The sequence below is a fragment of the Ovis aries genome, chromosome 11, assembly GCF_016772045.2.
Source record: "Ovis aries strain OAR_USU_Benz2616 breed Rambouillet chromosome 11, ARS-UI_Ramb_v3.0, whole genome shotgun sequence".
Lineage (NCBI taxonomy): Eukaryota > Metazoa > Chordata > Mammalia > Artiodactyla > Bovidae > Ovis > Ovis aries.
Window position 1 is genome coordinate 42724400 of NC_056064.1, and position 27985 is coordinate 42752384.

At 42.8% G+C, this 27985-nt stretch overlaps 2 long non-coding RNA genes across 2 annotated transcripts; one reads left to right on the forward strand and one right to left on the reverse strand.

Moving 5' to 3' along the window:
* Window positions 1-7469: 7469 nt before the first annotated feature.
* On the forward strand, window positions 7470-26550 carry LOC121820623 (uncharacterized). Its single transcript, XR_006061226.2, has 2 exons — window positions 7470-7720; window positions 20637-26550. It is a non-coding gene; the product is annotated as an uncharacterized LOC121820623 (long non-coding RNA).
* On the reverse strand, window positions 10581-19852 carry LOC121820622 (uncharacterized). The gene is made up of 2 exons (XR_006061225.2): window positions 19374-19852; window positions 10581-16575 (listed from the first exon to the last, which is right to left on the reverse strand). It is a non-coding gene; the product is annotated as an uncharacterized LOC121820622 (long non-coding RNA).
* Window positions 26551-27985: the final 1435 nt, after the last annotated feature.

Sequence of the window (27985 nt, forward strand, 5' to 3'; positions counted from 1 at the left end):
GTATGAAGATACCATTTTTCAAAGTTCATTTCATAAACTCACTATTGAAACAGGCATAAAAATATTAGTTAACAACAGTGTCTAAAACAACCTTAGCTCTTTCTTTTCTCTCTTCTAAGAAAGAGCTTAAGGCAATTCCCTGGCAATCCAGTGGTTAGGACTCCTCCCTCTCACTGCTGAGGGCTCGGGTTCGATCCCTGGTCAGGCAACTGAAATCCCACAAGTCACGTGGCGTCGCAAAAAAAAAAAAAAAAGCAAGAGCCTAAAAATCATGCTGAGCCTCTGGGTCAGAAACTAACTTACTATCTACAATCAAGATAACACAAGAAGAGAGAATTACCACAAATAAGTTTTGGTATAGATCTATATAAAAGGGTAGAAAGTAAAGAAATGCTGTGGAAGATTTTTAGATCTGAGATTCCACCAATGCAGGACTGCTATCTTTCACTGGGACAGGCAAAGGCTAGAAATGGACAGCCCTAAAGGCTAACAGGGCCTCCCTGGTGGCTCAGATGGTAAAGAGTCTGCATGCAGTGCAGGAGACTTGGGTTCAGTTCCTGGGTGGGGAAGATCCCCTGGAGGAGGGCATGGCAACCCGCTCCAGTATTCTTGCCCGGAGAGTCCCATTGGACAGAGGAGCCTGGCGGGCTACAATCCATGTGGTCTCAAAGAGTTGGACATGACTGAGCAGCTAACACAAAGGCTAAGAACTCGTGATGGGTAAAGCCGGGAAGAGTGTCAGCCCATGATCAATTTGTAAAATAACCAATGTATTAGCACATTTTGATCACAGATCTGCTCCTCATGTTGCAGATATATGTTTACTTTAGACATGACTTGTGAATCCTCAGGATGGCAGTAAGTTTAAATGACCAATAACCATTTTATTCTTTTTCTTTCTTTCTTTTTTTAAATCATGAAATTATGATAACACATTTACAGGAGACTTGGAAAACAGAACAAAGTTACATATAATTCTGTTATATATTACAATTATTTTTTAGGTAGATAAATCAAGATTTTTAGTTGGAGTTTCAATAGAAAACTCTCAAAAATTAATAGAATGAATATGCAGAAAAGTAGAAGGATATAGTAGGCTTGAAAAGCACCATGAGCCAATTCACTGTAATTAAGATTTATACAATTTTCACACAACAGTAGGATACAAATTCTATTCAAGTTTCCACAGACTGTAAATTAGGAGGCATTGGACCATATCCAGGGACATAAAATAAGATGCAAAGATTTCGTGGTCTAAAGGTATTGAAATCATAGAGTCTATTCTCTTATTACTGTAGAATTATGTTAGATCTATAGTATGCTAGATTTATGTTAGAATTATTATTAATTATGATAGAATTATCTTAAATCAATATCAAAAGATATTTGAAAATAATCCACAAGTTTGACCAAGGTCCACGTTATGTTATAATACAATTTGATAGATTGGTCTAGCAGTCTTTTCATTTTGAGGAAATGGGTTTAAGGATGATACAAACACACACACACACCTTACTATTGTCTTCTTGGCCTAAGAAAGCAGACCCATTAAGAAAATGCAAATTCTGCTGCCTGAGCCAATGCTGCTTCACCATGGAGAGACCAGGGGCTTGAAGTTTTGTTTCTGTTTTTTAACAAAATTTATAATAGATTTAAAAAATTTATAGCAACTTTATTGAGATGTAGTTCACATACTGTATAATTACAAACTGAACTATTCCAGGGTTTTTAGTATAGTCAGAGAATTGTACAACCACCACCACAAATTAATATTAGAACATTTTCTGTCACTCCATAAAGAAACCTCACACCAGGACTTCCCTGGTGGTCCGCTGGATAAGAATCTACCTGCCAATACAGAGGACACAGGTTTGATCCCTGGTCTGGGAAGATTCCACATTCCACCGAGCAAGTCAACCTCTGTGCCACAACTACTGAGTCCAAACTTCTAGAACCCATGCTCCACAAGAGAAACCACCGCAATGAGAAGTCCACACACCTAGTAGCCTATGCTCACTGCAACTAGAGAAAGCCCACTGTAGCAATGAAGACTCAGCACAGCCAAAAATAAGTAATTAAAAAAAAAAAAAGAAACCCCACACCCATTAGAAGTCACCTCCATCTCACCCTTACCTGCTCCACCCTCGGCCATCACTAATCTACTTTCTGTCTCACAAATCTGCCTATTCTAGACATTTCATATGAATGGAATCACACAACAGGTGACCTTTGGGGTCTGGCTTCTTTCATTTAACATGATGTTTTCAAGGTTCATCTATGTTGTAACATGTATCAGTACTTCATTTCTTCTTATAGGCAAAGAATATTTCATTGTGTGGATAAATTTTGTTTATCCATTCCTTAGTTGATGGATATTTGGATTGATTCTACTTTGGGGCTATTATGAACAATACTGCTATGAACCTATGAACATCTGTGTACAGGTTTTTGTATAGATGTATGATTTCATTTCTCTTGGGTATATTCCTAGGAGTGGAACTTCCAGGTCAAATGGTAACTCTATATCTAACCTTTTAAGGAACTGCTGCTGCTGCTGCTGCTAAGTCGCTTCAGTCGTGTCCGACTCTGTGCGACCCCATAGACAGCAGCCCACCAGGCTCCCCCGTCCCTGAGATTCTCCAGGCAAGAACACTGGACTGGGTTGCCATTTCCTTCTTCAATGCATGAAAGTGAAAAGTGAAAGTGAAGTCGCTCAGTCGTGTCCAACTGTTTTCCCAAAGGTTTAGAAAGGAAAAGTTTCACAGTGCTCTTGGTTTTGCCATCTCTTTTGATTTCTTAGGATCATACCCTACATCAGAATTGTCTATTTGCTTTGGGAGGGTTTCAAAGCAATATTGATCAAGTGATTAGATTTACATGATGAAATATCAGTGGGCACCTCCCACTTTTGTTGGTAATGATTTATTGTTCTCAAGAGTATTTCATTCGAAGACACATGGATATTTGAAGTTCCAGTCCTAATCAACCGACTAGTTGTTTGTAAAATGTCAAACTTTGCTGACTTGTTTTCTGAAAATCGTTACTTTAGCTGTTGAATTATTAAGGTTTCTTGATTTGACTCTGCAGTAATTGCCAAACTAAGACAGATGCCTTTAAGGCACATATGTGTAAATAAAATACCATAATATCATTTGTATCCGGGAGTTTTTCAAAAGCCTCTTGAGAATGAAAAACACTCTGTCCAAAGAAGTGTCCAAATCATCAGAAGGCTCTTTGGACAGAGTGTTTTTCATTCTCAAGAGGCTTTTCTGATGATGTTATTTAGGAAAGAACTGACTAGAAATGATATGACAAAGCAATCAATAAGTCACTTCCATTAGGGAACCAAGAACCGAATTCATCTGGAAGAGAAATCAGCAGTCATATAGTCCAACGATGGGAAACCCAAAGCCCAAGACCTAATTGTAGAGCGAAAGGTAAAAAAGCTGCCTCTGGATTGCTGGCTTCTTAATAAAAAGAAAAAAATTTTAGAATATTTTTCTTTTTCCTGAATTGGCCCTTATTTTTTTAAGGTGTTCACTATTAATTCTATTCAAAAAAATTTTTTTTCGCTTCATAGATATAGAAATGAAGGTCTAGAGAGGTGAAACAGCTCTTTTAAGTCACATGAGTAACCTCTCCTCAGGTCTCCTGCTTCTTAGTAGAGAACAAGCTCCTCTTTGCCTGACTCCAGCATTTACCTGAGCAATGAGGTCAACAGGCAGCAGTTGCCACAGAAATGAAAGACATAAGTGACTAGTAGAGCCAGTATATTTGAACCAGGACCAGGGTCTGTTGAGCAAATTAAGCCACAGCTATTGAATAACTGTGTTCAAGGTAGCCTGTTCCTAATTAAGTTATGTGGTCCTGTCTTCCTTTGCTTTCATAAATCTTTCCAGGGCAGGACTGTAACTACAACAAGAAACGACTTGATGTTTTTATGGGAATTTTTTAGCGTGAGGGTAGTTTTCCAGTCAGCAGCTGTTCAGTGCTTTCTTCTCTGCCGTCTTCTGGCTTTCTTCTTTTGATACTCACATTCCATGGTTATTGCCTTCCACTCAGCTCAACTGCACTTCAGTGTTTGATGGCTAACCGGATTTCTCTCATTCTGCGCCATTACAGAGTTGGGGATTCCAATTGTTTTGGTTTTTTTTAATTTTTGTTTTGTTTATTTGGCTGAGCTGGGTCTTAGTTGTGGCATGAGGGCTCTTCATCTTAGTTGCAGCCTGTGGAATCTAGTTTCCTGATGAGGGATTAAACTCAAGCCCCTTGTATGAGGAGCATGGAGTCTTAGCCACTGGACCACCAGAGACATCCAGGGAATTCCAGTCTTGAAGAGCTGCAATTCTTCTCTGCAGACCAAAAAGAATGAAAATCTGATTCCTTCTTTTCCATGATGAAACTTTTTGGACTCTGGCTGTGGCACGCCACCTTGAAAAGAATGCCATCTTTTCACCTGTCTTTCCCTCCAGTCTCCTTCTTCAACCCCAGCCCATTGGCAACCCTGCCACTGATTCCTACTTGATCTCCCTAGTAATGAACTCAAGGAAGCCTTTGGACAGGTATGAATAGGCTTAACTAATAGCCCACATAAATTATGTTACCAACCAGGATTCTTGGCCTTCCCCAATCAATACAGATTGAGGCTGGACAAGAAATGTAGGCAAGGCTACATTGGGGCCCTTGCTGCAGTACTGGGACAGCAAAAACAAGCAACACTTTCCCTTCCTTGTTTCCCAAGGAGGGGCGAGCTTGTCCCTTATATAAAGTGAGGGTAGGGGTGCATCCAGGGGCTGGGCTGGCAGGGTGGCTTAGGTGGTTTGCCCATCCCTTTGGTGATATTAAGTGCAGGGGACATGTGCAGTACCCTGCTTTTGATCCTGACAACCTGTATTTGCTTCCAGCTTCTCAGAACTGGCAGTTGGGATTTTTTGCCTTTTTGTAGCTTTTATTTATTTATCTTTGGCTGCTTTGGGTCTTCGTGTCATGAATGGGCTTCTCTCTAGATGTGGTCTGTATTTGCAGCTCGTGGACTTAGTTGCCCTGTGGCATGTGGAATCTCAGTTCTCTGACTAGGGATTGAAACTGCATTCCCTGCATTGGAAGGTGGATTCTTAACCACTGGATAACCAGGGAAGTCCCTTTCTGTGTCTTTTTATCTTGTTGTCCAGAATTTGCCCCAACTACACAGGCATGCAGCTATTTTTATTCCCTTAAAGTTTCCTTGTATTTTATTACTCAGAGAGACGTTTGACCAGGCACAAGCACTGTAGCACTACAACAAAGGGCCCCAGGTCTCAGCCTGTCTCTATGTCTTTATTTGTTTATATAATTTTATTTATTTATGGCTGTGCTGGGTCTTCATTGCTGCTTTGGCTGTGAGCAGGGGCTACTCTCTACTTGCTGTGCACGGCCTTCTCATTGTGGTGGCTTCTCTTGTTGCAGAGCACAGGCTCTAGGGTTCACAGGCTTCAGTAGTTGTAACACGTGGGCTCCGTAGTGGTGGTTCACAGGCTCCAGATCACAGTCACAGTAGTTGTGGCACATGGGCCCACTTGCTCCTCCACACGTGGGATCTTCCCAGACCAGGGATCGAACCTGTTTCTCTGGCTTTGGCAGGCAGATTCTTCACCACTGAGCCACCAGGGAAGCCCTGTCTCAATGTCGTTAGACTACCAATGCCCTCCTTACCAGTCCATATTGTCCTCCATACTATGACTGCGATGAAATGACAGAGGCATCGTGTCTCCCTCCAGACCACAGAGAAACCGCCATGGACACCGTGTCAGAGACTCCAAAGGGCTCCTTTGCTCTGGAAGAGCCTCAGGGGAGGCCCTCACTGTTGACAGCCATCAGAGCTGATTCAGGAAAAGCTGACGCAGCAGCTCCAGGCTTTGATTTGCTCCCCAAGTGTCGTCAGTAGGCTCGCTACTCACAGTGGCCGCCAAACTGTTATCTCCAGAACTCTGCCCTTTCTCATTTCCTACCTACAAAGCTCCACACAGCTGCATGATATGCTTCTAAGAAATTCCAAAGGGCAGGTGACCCCAAACATAATAACTGTCAGACCAGTGAGTTAATTTCTCAAGTTGAGGGTTGGCTGAACTCAACTCATTTCTAAGAAAAATAAAAGGGGATTTCCCTGGTGGTCCAGTGGTTGAAGTTGTGAGCTTCCTCTACAGGAGGCACGGACTCCCTGGTTGGGAAACTAAGATGCTGCATGGTACAGCCACAAAAAAGAAAAAAAAAAAAAGACCTGAGGAGGATTCTGCCACTTAGGGCTCTCTCACCTGAAAGGGCTCAAGGTTTCCAAGCTCCAAGTCATTACAGGTTTTCTTTGGGGAATTCCAGTAATAATCAATCCTTGAGGAAGATTAACTGGGGGAAGAGATTTGAGGAAGAATAAGAAAGTGTTGGCGAAGAGCTTAATGAAAGGAAGAGTCAGGAATGAAAACAAGTTTTATTTTGGGCTGAGCCAGCTGGGAAGCCAAGGGCAGAGTAGAGGAAGTTGGAATGTTCCATTCTTTACAGAGACAGGGGAGAGTTTCATACTGTTGCCCGAATACCATCATGTCCACACAAAATATCTAATCAACCAACACTTCTCCACTGGGTGCCATTTTGCCTCCCAGGTGACATTTGATGGTGCCTGGGAATCCCAGGGACGGGGAAGCCTGGTGGGCTGCCGTCTATGAGGTCGCACAGAGTCGGACACGACTGACGCGACTTAGCAGCAGCAGCAGCAGGAGACATTTTTGGTCATTAAAACTGGAGGAGGGGGGCAGAAACTGGAGGGGTGCTACTAGTTTCTAGTGGGTAGAAGTCGCATAAACTGTAAACACAACCCCCACTCCCCGAAACAGATAATTATCTTGCCCCAAATGTTAATAGCACACCAGGATTGAGAAACCTTTTGACAAACCAGAAAAGGGGTGGCTCAATCACAGTTTATTCAAAAGAACTTTCCTCCAGCAGATGTTTTTCAACTCAATGTCAGGGCACCGCTGTGCCAAGGCGTCATTGTGGTGTACCAGGCTGCCCCTCTTTCAGTTCTCTCTGAGGTGAGAGATTTATCACTCTAAATTCTAAGACCTTTCCTTCCAATAAGGTCAACTTGTGAAAGTAACAGAAGTTGTGGCATCCGGGTTCCTGCAAGCAAAACTGCTCTTGACTCCAGGACTTTTCTAGAGACCCTGAAGCTGAATGTTTTTCTAGGGATCCACAGATGGGGACATGATTAAACAAAGGATGAAATGTGTAGATGGGTTGAGGGGTAACAGGGTCGGGGTCTGGCAGAGGCGGGGTCTGACAGGGAGCCACCAATTGTAAGAGTTTGGGAGACAAACTGCCCCCCTCCACCCAAAGGTTCTGGATGTACTTAACATGTTGTTAAATCACCAGGGAGAGGAAGGAGCAAAACAAAACACATTCTTCGATGAACAAAAGAGAACATAGTTGAGACACACCGCGTAACACTGGTGCTTAACTCCGCTGAGCTAGGACTTGACTTCTTTGGAGAAGACAGAAGAAATGAGATTCGTCTTTGATGTCTCATGACTACAAAATTCAGTGTCCGATACTGTTGGTGCAGGCTCCTGTTGTAATTCCTGTGAGCTGCTGATGAAAAAAAAGAATCCAAATTTGATTGTGTCTTACTGCCCAAGTTAAGACTGAGAAAGGAAAAAATTCATTCCAGGCCAAATAGCCTTCAGATGATAAGGTAAGAATTCACTAGAAAAAAAAATGACTTTTAAAATGATGTGTAAACTTTAATAATAGTTCATTCCAGCGGATGTGTTTCCTTGTTTACTAGTTGTTAAAAATTAATTCATACTCAAGATAATATTATTTTAAAAAATACTTGATATACCCCTGAACTTGCCATAAATATCTATCCATCTCCTTCCTATTTTTTTCCCCTTCCTGTTTTCTCACAGCTCCATGCTGTTAGTTTCTTGCTATGACTGTCCAGTTTTCCATTCTGAACTCTTGCATTCCTAGTTTGTTTGTTTTTTTTAAGTGTGAGTTTACTGTAGGCCTGACTGTGAAAGTAAGTGAAGAAGTAATGTTGTTTTGGTAAATATTTATTTGGCATCTCTGATACATTCTGGCCTCTGAAATCTAATTTCCTTCTCCCTCCCCATTAAAAAAAAATATATCACCACCACTTGGCTGGTTATTGGTGAGCTCTCAGCAAGATCTGAGGATTGATGTGCCAGGGGTCTAATTCCAAACAAGTTTTTTTTTTTTTTTGCCATGCCATGCAGCATGCAGGATCTTAGGCCTGAACCCAAGCCCCCTACAGTGGAATCACAGAGTGCTAACTACAGGACCATCAGGGAAGTTCCTCCAAACAGGTTTTAAAACTCAGCATGTCTTTTGAGCAAACTCCTGGAGATAGTGAAGGACAGGGAAGCCTGGCATGCTGCAGTCCATGGGTCACAAAGAGTCAGACAATGGCTTAGTGACTGCACAACAAATGTCTTTTCTACAACTCTTAGTCTCTCTAGATTCTAGAGCAAAGACTTCTGATGCCAGAGTTCATATTTTCCCAGGCTTTGGGACATAACTGTGAAGATGTTTTGCTACAAAACCAAGCCCACTGGTTGATTTATAATTATCCACTTTCTGTGCTCATATAGCTGTCGAAAGGGTCAGGCCCCAGAAGATATTACCATTACAACTTTACAGCAGTCCACAACTTGCCAGTAATCCACAAGCAACTTGACAGCAGTCGTACCACCGTCAACTCTGAACAACATTTTCCTTTCCTCAAGATCCGCCTCCAAACTTTTTTGCCCAACACACATTTTACACAGTTGCAAACTTTCCATTTGGTGTTCTTTGTCACTTAAAATAATCTACGCATTCCCTAGAGCCAGCAGAGGCTACATTCCCATCCTTGAAAATCGTTGCCTGGTATTTCCTCATGTCACTATACCATAATTTGCCGAGCCATTCCCTTATTTGGTGTTTGGCTGATTTCCAATTCTTCACTCTTATAAATAGCAGCACACGAACATCTTAGTACAAATCACATTTTTTTTCCCTTTTGGGTTATTTCCTTGGGGTATATTCCCCAAACTGATAATACTGGGTTAAAGGGTTTGAAAAGTTTCATGGCCGTTGTTACTCACTGCCAGAATGTTCTCTAGGCAGACTGTGGTATATTTAGGGTTTTCAGATGTTTAATGTTTCCCATGAAATACAATGAAGTTACCTTTTATCTTCTCTTATTTTTCCATAATCTTCAGTAGGGGAGGGAGTTACAAAATTTCAAAACAAACCAAAAATAAGGATGGAAGAAATCTGTATAGACAGAGATGAGCTCTTTTAAGCTAACTTGATACAATGCTACCCCACAAGTGCTGGAGTGAAACAGCTGTATTCCAGGCAGAATGGGAAATGACGTTAAGGTTCTAGGAAGTCATGTCAGCTGCGGATATCTGAGGCTGAGATAGTTTCAGGGAAAAATTAAAGCTGGCAAGTGGCAAGATCAAGAAGACTTGATAAAGAGGGTGGGGAGAAAGGTAGGAAGTAAAAAGGAAGAATGGTGCTTTCTTGTCATTGCTGCTTTTGTGGTGATGGCACCAGCAGAGGGAGAAATAAGCTGATTTTGTGCCTTTGAGATTTAGATTAATCACCATCTGTAGGTTACTTCTAAGGATTGTGAATGCTTGAGGACCTTGGTCTCCTTGGTTTAAGAATCAAAACCAAAATAAAACAAAACAAAAATAACCTACTGAGTCATCCTTACCATCTGGTTCCTGAAGCTAATAATAGTGATGATGATGGTGGTAGTGATGGTAATAATGACATGGTAAATGTGGTGGTGGTGATGGTGATTATGATGGTGGTGATGGTGGTGGTGGTGGTGGTGGTGATAATGGTGGTGACAGTGAGGTGCCTATCACTTTTCTGAAGACTTTACACATTTAACTTGTTTCATCCTCCCAATACCCTTTGTGATCCCCACTTTACAGATGAGGAGGCAGAATCGGAAAGCTAGGAAACTTCCTCAAAGTCACCAAATGAGTAAGCCAGATTCAAACCCAAGCAATTGACCACCATACCTGGGCTCTGACCACTGTACCATACTGCCCTAGGTGCTACAATAGAAAAATAGCTCGTGTATGGCTATGCAGTAGGATATATGCAATAGAATATCCAACTTTGGGGTCTTTAGGAAACGTCTGAATGTCAAAATTATTTCTGGTTCCTGTCTACTCATCTAAATTGAAACAATGTGCTATTCAAACATATCTTGTTTAAATTTAAACTATCAGTGGGTCTGTGTGTATATATAGCAATATCATTTTAAGTGCCTAAGAAAAATGAAAGAAAATACACCAAAATGTTGGGTATTTTTTTCTTCTTTCCATGTTTCTATTTTTTCTCGATTGTTCTATACTAAGCAAGTGTTACCATTTTCCCCCACTCTTTATTTTGAAAAAAATTTTAAATAAATAAAGTGCAATGAATTTCAATATATGCTTCATCTAAATCATCAACTTTTCACATTTTGTCTTATTTGCCCATCACTCTCTCTCACTAGACACTTATAGGTATAGATAGACACATTTCTTATTTTTTTAAATCATTTATTTAAGGGTAATTTGCAGACCTCAGAACTCCTTTGTTTTTAAGTACTTCACATAGCTCCTAAGAACAAGGACAGTCTCTTACACAACCACAGTCATATGCATTCCTTTTTCATCTGAAGAACTTCAGTTTAACAAAAACAAATAATTATAAACAAACGAAGGCAAACTAAACATTTTCTGTTTCAATACCTGCACTCCCTGTTGTAAGAACTTTCCTTACTCTCGGAAGCTCACCTGCCCTGCCTTATCCTTATCCTCATACCCAACCATGCCCCATCCCTGCCTGGGAAACTTCCAGAACACTTTTGACTTCCAGACATCTGTGAGTCCAAGTTTCCTGTCAGTATTCTGAGTATCAGTGGTATCAATCTTGGTATCAATCTACGTACTTCCTTCTCTGAAAGTCAAAAGTTTGATTATTCAATTAATATAACACTTAGATTACTATGAAAGTTAATATTTTTGTTTTGTTACTATAATAGAAATGTTAAAACTCTAAATATTTTCAATTATTTTTTCCATAAAATGTCTTATGGTTGCCAGTCAGGTAAGAAGTGTCCATCTTTTTTTTTTAATTGGTATTATTTTTAGTATTTATTTATCTATTGGCCACATTGGATGGCATGTGGGATCTTAATTCCCACACCAGGGATCCCTTGCATTGGCAGAGTGATAATATTTTTTCAACTAGAACAATTTATTCATTTAACAAGTATTTATTGAACATCCACCACATCCCAGGCATTATTGGAACTAAACTATTAATACCTAGCACTTTGGAGCATTTATTATGGCCCTGAAACTTTAATTAATACCTGAATTAATTCTCACAACTATTACCATTCCCATTTTCCAGACAGGTAAACTGGGAAGTTAAGTAATTTGCTCAAGGTCCTGTAGCTCACTAGAATTCAGACCTAAACATCCACCTTCTGTCTAGAAGAGGCACCAGGCAATACTGCTGGGGGTGCCTTAAAGGGATCCTTGCCTTAGATAGGGTTGGTTGGGGTCAAGAGAGGGACCCAAAGGCAATTCCATTTTCCCAGCTTCTGGGCTCTAGCAGAGAAAATAGATAAAAGCAAGAAAAGTATGCCTCTGGGAGTGGGTAATTATTTCTGTAAAAACTGCCAATTGTCTTGGCCTTAAATTATCTTCTAGGATAGTCTTGGTGATTCTGCTCCTTCTGGCCCCTCCTCCTCTGTCTCCTGGGGTGGATTGCTCATCCTCCTTCAGCCCCATGTCCAACATTTCAAGGACTCAAAACTGTCTCAGGCCTCTTTTGGCCTCCTGTCTGGTCCGAGGTTTAAATTACCACCTGTGCCGTCTTCTGTTTACCCCTCCAGACGCCATCTCTGCCCTTTCTCCTCCCGCTCTGGGCTCTGGAGGCGACCCTGGATGGACTACCTCAGGCTCCCTTTCCCTGTGCTTCTGTTTGGGTTGTTTTGTTTTGATTTTTAATATTCTTTCTTTTTGGCTGCACTGGGTCTTCCTTGCTGCTTGTAGGCTTTCTCTAGTTGCAGAGAGCAGGGGGCTACTCTTTGTCACGGCGAAGGGGCTTCTCACTGTGGTGGCTTCTCTGGCTTCAGTAGTTGTGGTGCCTGGGCTCAGGTGCTCCGCAGCATGTGGAATCCTCCTGGACCAGGGATCGAACCCATGTCCCCTCCATTGGCCGATTCCTGTCCACTGGACCATCAGGGAAGTCCCCATTTGGATGTTTCAGGTGGGAGGTGTAAACAGGAGACCAGAGGGGAGGAGGTGGGCCAGGGATCTATTTCTGAAGGCAGTGTCCCTATACCAAAGTCCGCAGCTACTGTTAGGCTCCTCCCCTCTGCACACAGTTCTTTCTGACTTTCAGTAACGTTTCAGGCCTGGAAGGGTTCATGGCTCCCCATTTGCAAGTCCCAGAACACTACTCTCTTTTGTAACAGATTTCCTTCAACCCGACTCACAATTTTATAAACAGCGCCTTTATTAAACTCTCCTCAAAGTAAACAATTGGAGCATACATCTGCTTCCTGCTGGACCTCTGCTTATCTCCCAGTGACTGTCAAATTAATTATCTCCTTCCAGAATAATCTCCACAGCTTTCTATTCTACTCACTTAAATTTCTCACAGTGCCTCACACTCAAAACACCCAAGCCTGGTATGGTGTGATAAAAAATATACGTGGTCTTTGTCCCTGGTTTTTGGCAGAGTTCCTAAAACCCTTGGAATTTCTAAGTGATAAGAGCAATAAAATTGTCTTGATATTCATAACAAATCCCTTTCAACCACACCCTAGTTTATGTTAATGAGGTGACTGTTGGTAAGGATGGGGTCTGCTAGCTAGGGGAACCATTTGGTTAGAAGGTTGGAACTTTCAGTCCCGCCCTCCTGACCTCCCAGGAAGTAAAAGGGACTGGAGGTTAGATCAACTGCCAACAGGCAACGATGTAATCATTCATGCCTACGTAATGCTACTGCTGCTGCTAAGTCGCTTCAGTCTTGTCCGACTCTGTGCAACCCCATAGATGGCAGCCCACCAGGCTCCCCCATCCCTGGCATTCTCCAGGCAAGAACACTGGAGTGGGTTGCCATTTCCTTTTCCAATGCATGAAAGTGAAAAGTGAAAGTGAAGTTGCTCAGTCGTGTCCGACTCTTAACGACCCCAAGGACTGCAGCCCAACAGGCTCCTCTGTCCATGGGATTTTCCAGGCAAGAGTACTGGAGTGGGGTGTCATTGCCTTCTCCAGCCTAGGTAATGAAGCCTCCCTAAAAACCCAAAAGGATGGTCTTTGGAGAACTTTTGGGTGGGTGAACGCAAAGAGATCTGGGGAGAGGGGTGTGTGTGGAAAGAGCACGGACGTTCCATGACTTTTCCCCATGCCTTGCCCTTGGCATCTATTCTGACTGTTTCTGAGTAAATATCCTATTATAATAAATCGGTAATTTAGTAAGTAAAGTGTTTCTCTGAGCCACTTTAGCAAATTAATAGAACCTAAGGAAGGGTTTGGTGGAACCTCTGATCTCTACCCAGTGGGTCAGAAGCACAGGTGAAAACTTGGGCTTAAGACTGCCCTCTGGGGACTTCCCTGGTCATTCAATGGTTAAAAATCCACCTTCCAATGCAAGGCACATGGGTTTGATCCCTGGTGCTGCAAATAAGACCTGGAGCAGCCAAAATAAATAAATAAATATTATATATATATATATATATACTGGCCTCTGGGGAAGCCACGAAGCTCAGCCTCCCTCCCCACTCCCCAAGAGAAAACTGGCCTCTGAATGGAGGGTTAAGAGGAGGACAATCTTGTAGAACTGAGCCCTTAAACCTCAAACTCCAGGTAGATGGCGTCAAAATTGAATTGAGTTGTGGGACACCCAGGCTGTGTCCCAATAATTGCTTGTTGGATGTTTGGGGAAACACCCACATACACACATTGAAACCGGGTCCAGACCGTCCTCCGGGTCTGTGCACTACAGCCCGGTTCTTCCTGGCTTTTGCATAGCATTCTTCTCAAAACACTCTTCCTCCACTTCACACAGAAAATTCCTCCCCTTTGATATCACTTTCTCAAGGAAAGCACCCCTCACCCCAAGCCTAGATCAAGAGCCCCTGTTAATCCCATGCCTAGTCCCCCTTTCCCCTTCCTCTCTAGCTAGTGTCAGTGTGTGGCTTATAGAGCCACATCTGTCTTCCCCACTAGACTCTAACCCCGTGAGGGCAGTTTGCACCTGCTCGGAACACCACAGAAAGTGACTTCAGGAGAAGGCCTCTGAAAGTCTGTTGACTGATAGATGAAAAATAGACAGCTATTTGCTGGGAAAATAGTTGAAAAAAAAAAGCTAACAAATTATAGATTTAAGTAACTTCAAGTGCCACAAATGACTCAACCAAGAAGACATTCTTAGGCTCCCAACTGAAAATTAGAAAGAGGCTGAAAACCCAAAGGACCAGTTAGACGATGGAGAAACTTTGGCCTCTGGGTTCCCAGGAGAGGTTTACTTCCCAGTAAGCGGAGAAGAAACTCTCGAAGCAGCTGATGACAAGGATGTCATGATTAAGAGACTTGCTGCTATTTTTCAAGATAGACTGATTCCCAAAGATCCCAGGGCGAGACAGAGTGTGAACTGAATGCTGTTTAACCCTGAGGCTTTCAGGTAGGACGTGATCTTTTTGTTGAAGGTCACAGACTTCTTGGTGGTGACCTCTTGCCTCAGCCTCTGTGACATTCCAGTTCCCTATCCCCTTTAGGATGCTTTGGACATCATAAAAGCAGAAAAAACATCCACGAACACCCAGTGATAACAGAACTCATTAGATAGTTGCACTTCAGTGTCTACATGTCTTAATACTATGGATGTCCATGCTCACCTTCCTCATCGCTGTATGTATTTTTATTACTTCCTTGTGTTCTCTTTCTAGGATTATCTGACACTCTCCTAGGTTCACAGCAGTTTTTTTGCCCCTATATCTTCGCAAGGTTACAGTAATTTTCAGAACCAAGAGAAAAAATACTTCTATCTCTGACCAGCCAAGATTAGGTTTCTGCATTATAAATCATTTGATTCTGGACCAGGATATTATCCATATATATATCCATGGTTGTTCTATCCAACCCAAGCTCCTCTTTTCTATTTAAATTTGACTTGCTACATCAATAGATTGTACAAATTCATCCCTTGGAGTCCAGTGTCTCTCACCATAATAGTGCATTCTACAATTTTACTGAGCCAAATCCTACATATGAATGTATGAGTAGTATTGACCAGGTCTGTTTCAAGTATTAAAAATGTATGTGTGCTTTATCACATCTCATTATGACTAACAATGAGCTTTGGAGGTTTCCCCTGCAGAATATTTGGGTAATTCTTCATCTTAGAAAACTTTGGGGTTGATCCACTCTGAGATCTCCACACATATAATTTCTGTTTATTGTGTGTGACCACTGATCTTGATCCATCTTTCCTGTTCTTGGTACAATTTCTACCTTTTTCCAGAACTATCCATCTCCCATTAATTTCTTGTGGTCACACTTTGCTAACTACACAGTAAAAAATGTATAAGCCTACTAATTTAATTTTAAAAATCCATATTTGTTGACACTCCTCTATTAATTAAAGCTAACATATTCTGGTATATTTATCATTTTAAGAAATTATATGTCAACTTCTTTGTCTTGAGACTTTCACACATTCAACTCATTTCAGTTTAGTTCAGTTCAGTTCAGTTCAGTTCAGTCGCTCAGTCGTGTCCGACTCTTTGCAACCCCATGAATCGCAGCACGCCAGGCCTCCCTGTCCATCACCATCTCCCGGAGTTCACTCAGACTCACATCCATCGAGTCGGTGATGCCATCCAGCCATCTCATCCTCTGTCAACTCATTTCAGTCAATCATAATTGTTTTTTTCTTTTTTGATGTCAAAACTGTTGCATTTTAGTCAATGGCTTCCTTATCCTTCTACCATTACCTGTCTGAAACCTTTGTTTTCTAGCCCTATCCTAAGTTTTCCTTACTCCAAGATGCAGAGTCATCCTTCAAGAAGTCTCAGGTCATTTCAGTGAGAGTCAGGGGTTGGCAGAAGTGCACCTCTTAATGGAATGCAGTCAGAAAAACATATTTCTGTTAAAGGTCATGACTTCACAATGATTTTTCCAATTAAAATTACATTTTTTTCTAACGCAAAATCTTTTATTTTACCTACAGTATTTCTGCTTAAAGTTTGATTCCTTCACCCACAACATAATCGTACTTCCTTCTCTTTTTTGTTTCTCATATTCCTTGGCAACTACCAATCATGCCATCTCTTTGTTGACAGTCATGTCCATTGGCTTGGTCTCTTTGTTCTTGTTGACCAACCTGTCCTTTTACCACGAACAGCAGGAAATACACACCCACACACATGTACCCAGACTCACAGGCCAGGGCAGCATTCTTCTTGGAAGCAGCCTCCTGAAGCCAGCGATCCAGTTAAGACAATGACTCCTTCTGGAGTAAAATCATAAGAGAGTTTCAGAGAATGTTTAGTTAATATTCTTTTTCACTGAGTTGACATTTGAGAAGCTGCCATTTGTTCTCAAAGGGTATTTTAACTCAACCTTAAAAGATCATAGTTTCGGCTCTTCCTGATTATAAAAGTATCACACATAGGAATTACAAAGAAGACAGTTTCCGTAAGAAGTGTTGGCAACTATGGAAATTATAAAGATGACAATAAGAGTCACTCCAACCTCATTACCCAGAAGCAACTCCTGCTAACATTTTGAAATAAGAAGTAAGGAATGAAACTGAAAGAGCTGCTGAACTTTGGACAAACAGTTCATCAGATTCATTAGAGATTTCTCTAAAACTTTTTTTAATATGAGAAATATTAAGAGCAGGTTGGGTTGTTATGCTTTTTCTATTATTATTATCTTCAACTTACAGAGTTGTAATGAAAAGTCATCATTCTGATTTAAAAGTTTGTACTCCAGTATCCTTGCCTAGGAAATCCCACGGACAGAGGAGCCTGGTGGACTACAGTCCATAGGATCACAAAAGAGTTGGGACACAACTTAGCAACTAAACAACAACAAAATGGATTAATAGACCTTAAAGGAAAATTCAAAATTGAAAAAGTTTGTCCTTTCATGAGAAAACATCTCCTGAGTTAAAATGCCCTTCCAATAAAACCAGCAGAACGAAAACTGTGGGGGCCAAGGTCTCAGAATTTCCCTAATTTTTTTTTCTTTTTTGTTTAATATACTTTGTTTTCAGGTAGTTAAACTTAGTCAACTGTCCCTTAAAAATCAGAAGACCTCTCTGATGTCTAGCTGGATAATTACAAACCTACTTTTTAATTTAAAAAATTAAAAGTTTAGGGGACTCCCTGGCATTCCAATGATTAAGATTGTGAGCTTTCACTGCAGGGGACACAGGTTCAACCCCTGGTCAGGGAAACTAGAGTCCACATGCCTTGAGGTGCGGCCAAACAAATACATGAATAAAACTTTAAGATCTAAGCTTACTTAGGTTCATTTCCCAAGAGAAAAGAATGGGGAAAGCTGAACTCTAGGCACGATATCCAGGACTGCTGTCAGCAGGGAAGCGTGGGAACAGACACACTGTGCCTGCATCTGTGTGCGCTATGTCACTTCAGTCCTGTCCGACTCTTTGTGACCCTATGGACGCCCACCAGTTTTGTCTGTCCATGGGATTCTCTAAGCAAGAGCAGTGGAGTGGGTTGCCATGCCCTCCTCCAGGGGATCTCCCTGACCCAGGGATCGAACCTGTGTTTCTTAGGTTTCCTGCAACGGTAGGCTCTAAATAGCAGGTGGGTTCTTTACACTAGCGCCAGAGCTCCCCAAGTGCCCCTGCTGTCCTGACACCTCCTTGGGGACCCCCCTTGACTCAGCCACAGCACTGAAGAGCACAGCAAGGCCCCCCAGGATTCTGCTCCTGCCCCTCTTGGATCGACACCATCCTTCAAGGCCAGGAGTGGCCCTTTATCCCTCTCTCTCCCTCACTCCCACATCCAGTGAGTCAGGAAATCCCAAGGGCTCTCTAACTTTAGAAGTGTATCCAAAACCCACCTTTTCCCATCTGCAGGAGGAACGGGAAGAAGCAAGGGGGTCTGTCAGGGGGATGATGTTGTCGTCCAGGTCAGAGAAGATAGCATCAGCCCCCTGACAGACCCCCTTGCTTCTTGCCATTACTCCTGCAGTCTTTTTCCATCAGAACAGCCATAGCGATTTGGGGGGAGCGGGAGATGCACGGGGTCTTCACTGTGGTCTCCAGGGGCTTCTCTGTAGTTTCGGTGCTCTGACTTCTTGTCTAGTTGAGGTGCACAGGCTTAGTTGCCCTGGAACATGTAGGATCTTACTAACAGTTCCCTGACCAGGGATGGAACCCGAGTCCCCTGCATTGGAAGGTGGATTCTTAACCACTGGACCACGAGGGAAGTCCCGATAGTGATTATTTTAAATTGAAAGCCAGACTCTGGGCCTTTGTGCTTAAGATGCTTCAGTGGGTGGGATGTCATTCAGAGTAAGAACTGCACTCCTCCTGGTTTGGTGGCAGTCGAAGGGGAGGGGTGTGGAGGGGGGGTGTAGGGAGGGACAAAGGACCTCATCTTGTTCCTCTGCTTCCCCTATAGCCCCCACTCCTGCCACCGTGGCTCCTTGAGGTCCCTGAAGCAGATCAGGCGCATTTCAGCCTGAGGGCTTGGCAACAGCTCCTCCCCTGCCCCCATGCCCTACCCTCAGATACCCACCCGCCTGATGCTCTCATCTCTGTCGAATCTTTGCTTTAATCTCATCTTCTCAACAAAGCCTTCCATGAACATCCGATTTAAAATTTCCATTCCATATTTTTCTCTCCCCGTTCTCACCCTCTGCATTCCCAATCCTCTTCTTTCCTGCTCTCTTTCTTTCATTTTCTCTTACTGATTAGATTCATTGTTTCTGATGTGTCCGCATTACTAAAAGATAATCTCTACTAGGGCAGGAACTATTTTGTTCACTGGTGTATCCCAAGCACCTAAAATAATGCCTGGCACACAAAGGCACTCAATAAATACTTGTTGAAAATGCTTAGGGCTCACGCCATAGCAATTGGTAAATAATTTGAATATATCACCTAAAAAGATCCTGTGAAACTAGCCTATAAAAAGCAGTCAAAGGAAAAAGAAATAACAAAGTGCATCAGGGGAAACACTTGTGGTTAGCAACTATTATAAAGCCAAAATGACGGTTCACAAAATTAGAGCATCCATCAGTCCCCCTATCCCCACTCCCACCCCAAATTACCTGGCTGAAGGAGGCATGGCCTTCGTGGTATAGAAAATACTGCTCCTTCTGCTACTTCGGTTCTCAGGATCACTTATAAACTATATCCTGCTTTATTTTCAGTCCGTGACTTTCTTGAACAGTGTGTCTCTGTGACATTTTTTATTTTAGATGTTTCGAATCAGCTCTTGGAAGATTTCATGGTTCGTTGTCACATAAAGCAGCTTTTCTTTCCTTGCAGTTCTCAGTTTCAATTTCTTACATCCTATTTTTTTCTCTTTCTTGAATTCTTCTCTTGTTTGGCTGGAGTTGATCCAACACACCAAAGCAAATAGTTTGTTTGTTCCAGAAAGGGAACACAAGCCGTAACCTTTCTGAGTTCTTGTCTGTCGAACAGTATCCCCGTTTTGTTCAGGTCTAGAATTTTGACAAGTTTATATTCCAGGTGACTACTGACGCCATCAGAGGCCAGTCTGCAGCCACAACTTTCTGCACACGTTACCCAAGCTCCCTCTGTATTCTCAGAGACTCCTTTCTCACAGTGGCTGTGAAATCACATCGAAACTGTTGAAGCCAGCTCTCCAAGATAGATATATTCTACACTTGTCAGAAGTAGTGAGCAAGTTGAATGTGTGTCCATTACGTTATGAGTTCATTAGCCTATCTTGCCATAAAAGCCTGCTGTAAAGGATTTTATAAAAAACTGGTCTTACAAAGCAAATTAACTTAGAGCAAAGGTAACTGAAATAGCCAGAAATACAAAATGTTGCTGTTGTTTTTTGTCAATAATCAAGATGTGAAGGGGACTTCCTTGGTAGTCCAGTGGCTAAGACTCTGCACTGCCAATGCAGGGGGCCCGGGTTGGACCCTTGTCTGATCCCTGGTTGGGGAACTAGATCCCACATGCCACAACTAAGACCCAGTGCAACTAAATAAATACAAATAAATTTTTTTAAAAAAAGACATGAAAAGGGCTGTAGGGAGTCAAGAAGCTGAAAAAAAAAAAATGAGTTAAAGATGCAGAATTTCAGGAAGACTGAGAAAATTTGAGAGATAACCTGGAGGTAACATTCAAGCCTCAGCAAAAGCTGAGGCTTTTTTAAAAAAAAAAAAGATGAAAAAAAGAAAAAATATCCCTTGTTGTCTTGCAGTAGCCCTTAATAACATCAATATAGAGGAATTCAGAGGTGTGGCGGGGGGGAACCTGGGAAATGGGAATAACAAATGCTATTTTCTTTTTTGTGTGTGTTTGTTACATAAATTAAGTCATTTATTATTGGCTAGCCATGTTTCAGATGGTGAAACTTCTACTGGCCTTGGTATATGCCTCCAGTCGTCTCGTGGCAGACGTGACTGTGGCTGCAGATGTGGGCTTAGAGGCACCAACAGCTACCATTTTCATACAGGAACCACAGTGCCACATCGCCACAACTCAGCTCTTCATTTCAGTTTCCTCTCCAGAAGGAGCAAGTGTGCTTGGTGTGCTGGCTGATGGTGATTTTCTTCACCATTCTTCCCAGGGAGGCATCAAAACAAGTTCCATATTTACCGATGACTCTGGACTTCTTAGTGTGTTTAGCTTCGTCATTGCCAGCTAAGGCTGAGCCCAGACAGCCGGATGCCATTTTCTGGATTAAGTTAGGATTCAGTACTATTCAGAATCTCTGGTCTTGGTGGAATCAAGGGCATAAAATATCAAGCGTCAACTTGACCAGGGCAGTGCTGTGCTTAGTCGTTCAGTCGTGTCTGACTTTTTGCAACCCCCCCAGGCTCCTCTGTCTATGGGGGTTCTCCGGGCAAGAATACTGGAGTGGGTTTCCAGGCCCTCCTCCAAGGGATCTTCCCAACCCAGGGATTGAACCCAGTTCTCTCACATTGCAAGCGGATTCTTTACCATCTGAGCCACCAGGGAAGCCCAGAAAAGGGTTAAAACTCCCCAAAACACAAATGACAAATCCTTTCCAGAAGCCTGCACTTGTCTCTTGATTCCCTGTTGGCTTCTTGAGAACTGACTGCTCCATGTCCCACACACAATATCTTCAGAAGCCACAAGGGACCACGATGTGGAGCAGTCTGGCTGAATCAGCCGGGGCCTCCTTTATCTTTTTCCTGGCAGAGGCCTGGGCAACCCTAGGCTCACAGCACCCTCTGCTGTCAAATTGCAGAAACGGTGCCTTGGTGTTGAGACCGAGACTGCTAGAGGGTTCTGGTCTGGGGCGAAGAAGCAAATGACAAGAGCAGAAATTCAAAATTAGTTTTCATGCAAAACTTCAGGATGAGTTAATCTTGGTGGTAACAAGCAGCAAAGACACAGCCAAAGAAAATGGGACAGCGGAACTTTTCCAGCAAGAAGGCTTTTCAGTCTTTTCCAAAGTTGAATGGAAATCCCGGACTCACCCACACCAGGAGCCAAAAGAGGCCAAGTACACTTTTTCGAGCACCATTTGTAAAACACATAGAATGTTGTCTTCGTAGAAATCGAACCCAGAGTAACAGAAAGGAGGAGACAGACAAGCTTAGCATTAAATGTAGGGAATTCGGGGCTTCTCTCTTGGACCCTGTAAGAATAAACTCCTGGCTTTCAGCATGATAATGTATGTACCTGCTCTAACAGAGGTGAAATTAAAGGCTACGTGGCAACACTGTAATGGAAGGTTTTCACTTCTATTTATAGCTTGTTTATTTGATCCTTTTTCCTTGCCAAAAGTACCAGACAGCCTTAAGATCCTTAAATGCCCCTGTCCTGAAATCACTTATTTAACCATAAGAGAGATGCTAGTTTATAAAAGATATCGGATATGTACGTATACGTGCTAAGTCGCTTCAGTTGTGTCAGACTCTTTGCGACCCTATGGACTGTAGCCCTCCAGGCTTCTCTGTCCCTGGGATTTCCCAAGTAAGAAATGCTGGACTGGGTTTCTGTCCCCTCCTCCAGGGGATCTTCCCAACCCAGGGATTGAACCTGTGTCTCTTACATCTCCTACACTGGCGGGCAGTTTCTTTACCACAAGCCACCTGGGAAGCCCTATATATATATAAATATATACATAATTTGCATGCTCTTTTAAAGTATATTACTAGTACTTATAGGCATGCATGCTAAGTCCCTTTATTCATGTCTGACTCTGTGCGACTCCATGGACAGAGGAGTCTAGTCAGCTACAGACTCCTCTGTCCATAGGATTCTTCAAGCAAGAATACTGGAGTGGGTTGCCATCTTTCCTCCAGGGGATCTTCCCAACCCAGGGATTGAACCTGAGTCTCTTGTATCTCCTGCATTGGCAGGTGAGTTCTTTACCACTAGTACTTATATAACTACTTACTAATATATTCAGTTCAGTTCAGTCCCTCAGTCGTGTCCGACTCTTTGTGACCCCATAAATCGCAGCACGCCAGGCCTCCCTGTCCATCACCATCTCCCGGAGTTCACTCAGACTCACATCCATCGAGTCCGTGATACCATCCAGCCATCTCATCCTCGGTTGTCCCCTTCTCCTCCTGCCCCCAATCCCTCCCAGCATCAAAGTCTTTTCCAATGAGTCAACTCTTTGCATGAGGTGGCCAGAGTACTGGAGCGTCAGCTTTAGCATCATTCCTTCCAAAGAAATTCCAGGGTTGATCTCCTTCAGAATGGACTGGTTGGATCTCCTTGCAGTCCAAGGGACTCTCAAGAGTCTTCTCCAACACCACAGTTCAAAAGCATCAATTCTTCGGCGCTCAGCCTTCTTCACAGTCCAACTCTCACATCCATACATGACCACAGGAAAAACCATAGCCTTGACTAGATGGACCTTAGTTGGCAAAGTAATGTCTCTGCTTTTGAATATGCTATCTAGGTTGGTCATAACTTTTCTTCCAAGGAGTAATCGTCTTTTAATTTCATGGCTGCAGTCACCATCTGCAGTGATTTTGGAGCCCCCAAAAATAAAGTCTGACACTGTTTCCACTGTTTCCCCATCTATAGATATGATGCTGAGAGGCTGTACCACATGGTGGGTAGGTAGATGAATTCAAGAGCCGATTGCTGGTTCAACGTTGTGCCATGCCAGTTACTAGCTGTGTGACCTCAGGCAAGCTCCTTATCTCTCTGTGCCTCTGTATCCTCATCTCTAGTAACAAACTGTAGAAATGATCCCTGAAAGTATAGTCTTTTTTTCCTCATCTCTAAAGAGGATGACAATGTGATCATCTCATGGAGTTGTTTTGAGAATTGAACAAGTAATATTTATAAAGTGCTTAGAACCATGTCTGGCAGAACCATATACATTTAATACCAACTGGTAATTAAGCAATACTAAACAATAATAAAATAAAAATTAGGCGGTGGCACTGAGGTCTGCCTTTCACTATTTTTTAAATATTTATGTATTTTTTTAAGTTTTGTTGCGTGGGATCTTCGATCTTCATTGAGGTAGGCAGGATCTTTAGTTGCAGCATATGGGATCTAGTTCCCTGACCAGGAATTGAACCCCAGACCACTCCCTTGAGAGCACAGAGTCTTAGTTACTGGACCACCAGGAAGTCCCCGGCCTTTCTCTATTTGGAATTGCAATTAGCAGGGTGTTTTTTTTTTTTTTATCAAGTGTAACTTCCTTGTATTCATGAGATCTTTTTCAGACTATGTTTTTATCACCCTCTTTTTGCTGGGGTGTAACAAAGCATTTACCTTCTGTTAGTGAGGAGGGAGGTGAGCCTATGGGGACCAGAAGAGGCCTAGAAGTGGTGGGAGAGACTCATTTGGATGAAGAGCAACACAAGCTTCATGTCTTATTTTTTGCCTCCTTCTTATAACAGCCACATAAAAGGTATCAAAGTATGTGTGACTCTGACGAATCCATCAGCCTCTTTAAGACCCCGGTCTTCTTCTGAGGCTGAGGACAGTTTGAAGTCCAGAATTTCATATAAAGAAGGAGGTTAGCAGTGACCATCCAGTTGCAAGGGAAACCAGCTGAGTTGTCTTAGAACAAACCAGCTTGGGAAATTCCCTGGTGGTCTAGTGGTTAGGGCTCAGGTGCTTTCACGGCCAAGGGCCGGGTTCAATCCTTGGTCAGGAAACTAAGGTCCCACAAGACACACAGCACAGCTCCCCAGAAAAACCAAAAGAAACTAGTTTTCTTTGCCTATGAAGCGCTCTGCTGTGTTGAAATGACCTGGATGCTGGTGCCCAGAAGAGACTCCATTCTTCCCAAGCCTCTGTTGTCACTGCTACAACCCTCCTTGCTTCTCTCCCCACCATTTTTCTCTCTTCTTCACCCTACTCTTTTCCTCTTTGTCTTAACAGAATGTATAATTTTACATTTATTTGCTTCTCTCCTTTAAAATGCCATTGAGAACAGTGATCACAGCTGTATTATCCACTAGTGTGACCCAGTTCTCAGCAGTGTCTGGCACTCGCTACTCTCAGTAAGTATCTCTTGAATACCTGAACAAATGAATTCTGGGATTGTTTATTATATGTCCAAACCAACCATAACAACAAGGAACTTTTGTCGGGGTCCAGTAGCTAGGATTCCATGCTCCCAATACAGGGGGCTCGGGTTCCACCCTTGGTCAGGGAACTAGGTCCGCATGCTGCAACCAAGAGCTCTCTTGTCACAAGTGAAAGATCCTACCTAGATGCTGCAATGAAGGTCAAAGATCCTGAGTGCCACAACTAGGACCCAGTATGACCAAATAAATAAATATTAAACAACAACAACAAAAAATGAGTTGGGCTTCCCTGGTAGCTCAGCTGGTAAAGAATCTGCCTGCAATGCAGGAGAACCCGGTTTGATTCCTGGGTTAGGAAGATTCCCTGGAGAAGGGATAGGCTACCCACTCCAGTATACTTGGGCTTCCCTGGTGACTCAGCTGGTAAAGAATCCTCCTGCAATGGGGAACCCCGGTTTTGATTACTGGGTTGGGAAGATCCCCTGAAGAAGGGAACTGTTACCCACTCCAGTATTTTGGCCTGGAGAATCTCATGGACTGTATAATCCATGGGGTTGCAAAGATTTGGACATGACTGAGCGACTTTCACTTTCAAACAACAAAAACAAAAACAAGCCAAGCAACATGGAAGAAAGAGGGAATTTTATTTTCGCAGAGGGAAGGTTTGATTCTGAAACACTTGGCTTTCAGGTTGGTGTTTGAGGATGAGCAGGGATGTTTACAGGAGGTCTTGGCTGCAGATAGTTTCTGCAGGGAGTTCACGGAAGGGCTCAGCAGAAGACAGAGAAGGCTCTCACTGTTAGTGCCTCTTCTGCCCTGGACCCAGGCTCAGGTCAGTTTACCAAGACCCGCTCTTGTTCCTTGACCTTGAGAGCCAGGCACTCTGCCAGCAGTAGTCTGCACAGAAGGTGCAGACCTTTCTGGAAAAAAAAAAAAGGGAGAAAATGTCTCTATCACTCGTTCCCAAATAACCCTAGTTGCCCTCTGTCAAGGGCTCTTTAGTCATAGCTTGGATCCAATTCAGGAAAGGAATGGGCGACATAGAAGCTTTCTGCATGAGTGTTTCATTAGGGTATGTTGAGCTGCCTGTTTCCCAGCAGGGCCTTGAAGTTTATTTAAGTTCTTATGAAGGGAAAGACCTGGCATTCTAGCATAGCTTGGCCGACTCTCTGGTTTCCACTCAAGACTAAAGGGTGGGGTGCAGCTATAGAACATTTAGGCTGTCTCCTGCCCTGTGTCTGGCTTTCATCTGATGTCTTTTGTCTCTCGTACTAAAATCTGATCCGGCACCTAAACGTGCATGCATAAATACAAAGGCGACCCTCACCTGGGTGTGAGCTGCAACATCTATGTCTTCAGCAATTTATGGGTACTTGAGTCATAAAAGCTTCTGAGCCCAGAGCCCCTTCTCACTATTTCTATGCTGTAAAAGTGGATTCTAGGGACTTCCCTGATGGTCCAGTGGTTAAGACTTCGCCTTCCAATGCAGGGGGTGCAGGGTGGGTTCGATCCCTGATCAGGGAGCTAATTTCATGGGCCTCATGGCCAAAAAACCCAAAACATTACACAGAAACAATATTGTAACAAGTTTAATAAGACTTTAAAAATGGTACAGATGGGAAAAAAAAAGTGGATTCTAACAACGTTCCAGAATATACAATCTATGTGTATGTATGGGTACCTAAAACTCTACCACATTTTATGCTAATTAATACCTATTATTCTCTTGGTCCTCTTTTAATGTTACTCTAATAAATGTTTAAACTCACTCTGCTTGATTTTCTGGTGAACCCCACAAAAGATAACCCATCCCTTCCCTTGAATATAAACTGTTCCTCTCCCTGGGGCGTTGGACTAGGGCCCCTCTGACAGGCATGAATGACATCACTGGTTCCAAAACTCCTGCTTTATTTTCCCTTCCTTCATACAACTAGTTAGTGTTTTCATGGAATTTGCTCAAATGTTGATGCACTTTCCTAATTGAGTTATTTCTTTCTGAGGACATAGTGTTTATATCCCCACTTGCAGGTCAAGAAATTGAAAGTCAAAGAGAGTCTCAGCAGGGAAACCAGACACCCTGGGTTTTCCCGGAGACCATCCTGGTTTATGGGGGGCTTCCCAGGTGGCACTAGTGGTGAAGAACCCGCCTGCCAATGCCGGAGACGCCAGAGATGCGGGTTTGATCCCTCGGTTGGGAAGATCCCCTGGAGTAGGAAATGGCAACCCACTCCAGTATTCATGCCTGCAGAATCCCATGAGCAGAGGAGATTGGCAGATTACGGTTCATAGGGTTGCAAATAACTTAGTGACTTAGCACGCAGGCACACATCCTGCTTTGTGACTGTGGCTCCGGAGAGATGTGTAGAGCAACCCTTTCACTCTTAGAAATACACAAGTTTGGGGACTTCCCTGGTGGTCCAGTGGCTAAGGCTCTGGGCTCCCAGTGAAGGGGGCCCAGGTTCAATCCCTGGTCAGGGAACTGGATCCCACATGTGGCAACTAAGTTTTTGAATGCCAAAACTAAAGATGCCCCATGATGCAACCAAGGCCCAGCACAGTCAAATAAATAAATAATTTTTAAAAATCCCTTAAAAAAACAGTGCCCAACTGTTGTTTTTTAACGATATGGATAGTAAATGATATGGTCTAGTCTACATGATCAGAACTCACCTGAGTAGTGGCAAGCAGAGGCAGCCCCAGTCCACTGCTCTTTTTAGTATGCCCCGAGGAAACAGAAATATGAAGGGATAGAGGGAGATGACACACACAAGAAAATGAACTCACTTGGGAATTCCCTGTGGACCAGTGGTTAGGACTCTGCACTTTCATTGCAGGGGCCCTGGGTTTGATCCCTGGTCAGGGAACTAGGATTCCAACAAGCCACACAGCCATGCAAAACAAGACAAAATGATTCCACTTGGGTCTCTGCTCAAGGGAATCCTGCCTGAGTCCTTCTAAAAGTAAGGAGCCTTCTGTGAAGCAAATAATATTCCCCCAACTCTCATCAAAGATTACATTTTGTACTGCATAACTTTTACACTATGTTGTTTTTTTTTTTAACGTGACACTTATTTAGTTGAGAAAAGCAAGATGCAGAGGGGTGTACAGTGTGTTTCAAAAGAAGGAAGATTTATATCCATCTATAAACAAAATACTACCAGATGATAGATAAGAAATTAGTGGTTGTCTCTGGCAGGGAAAAT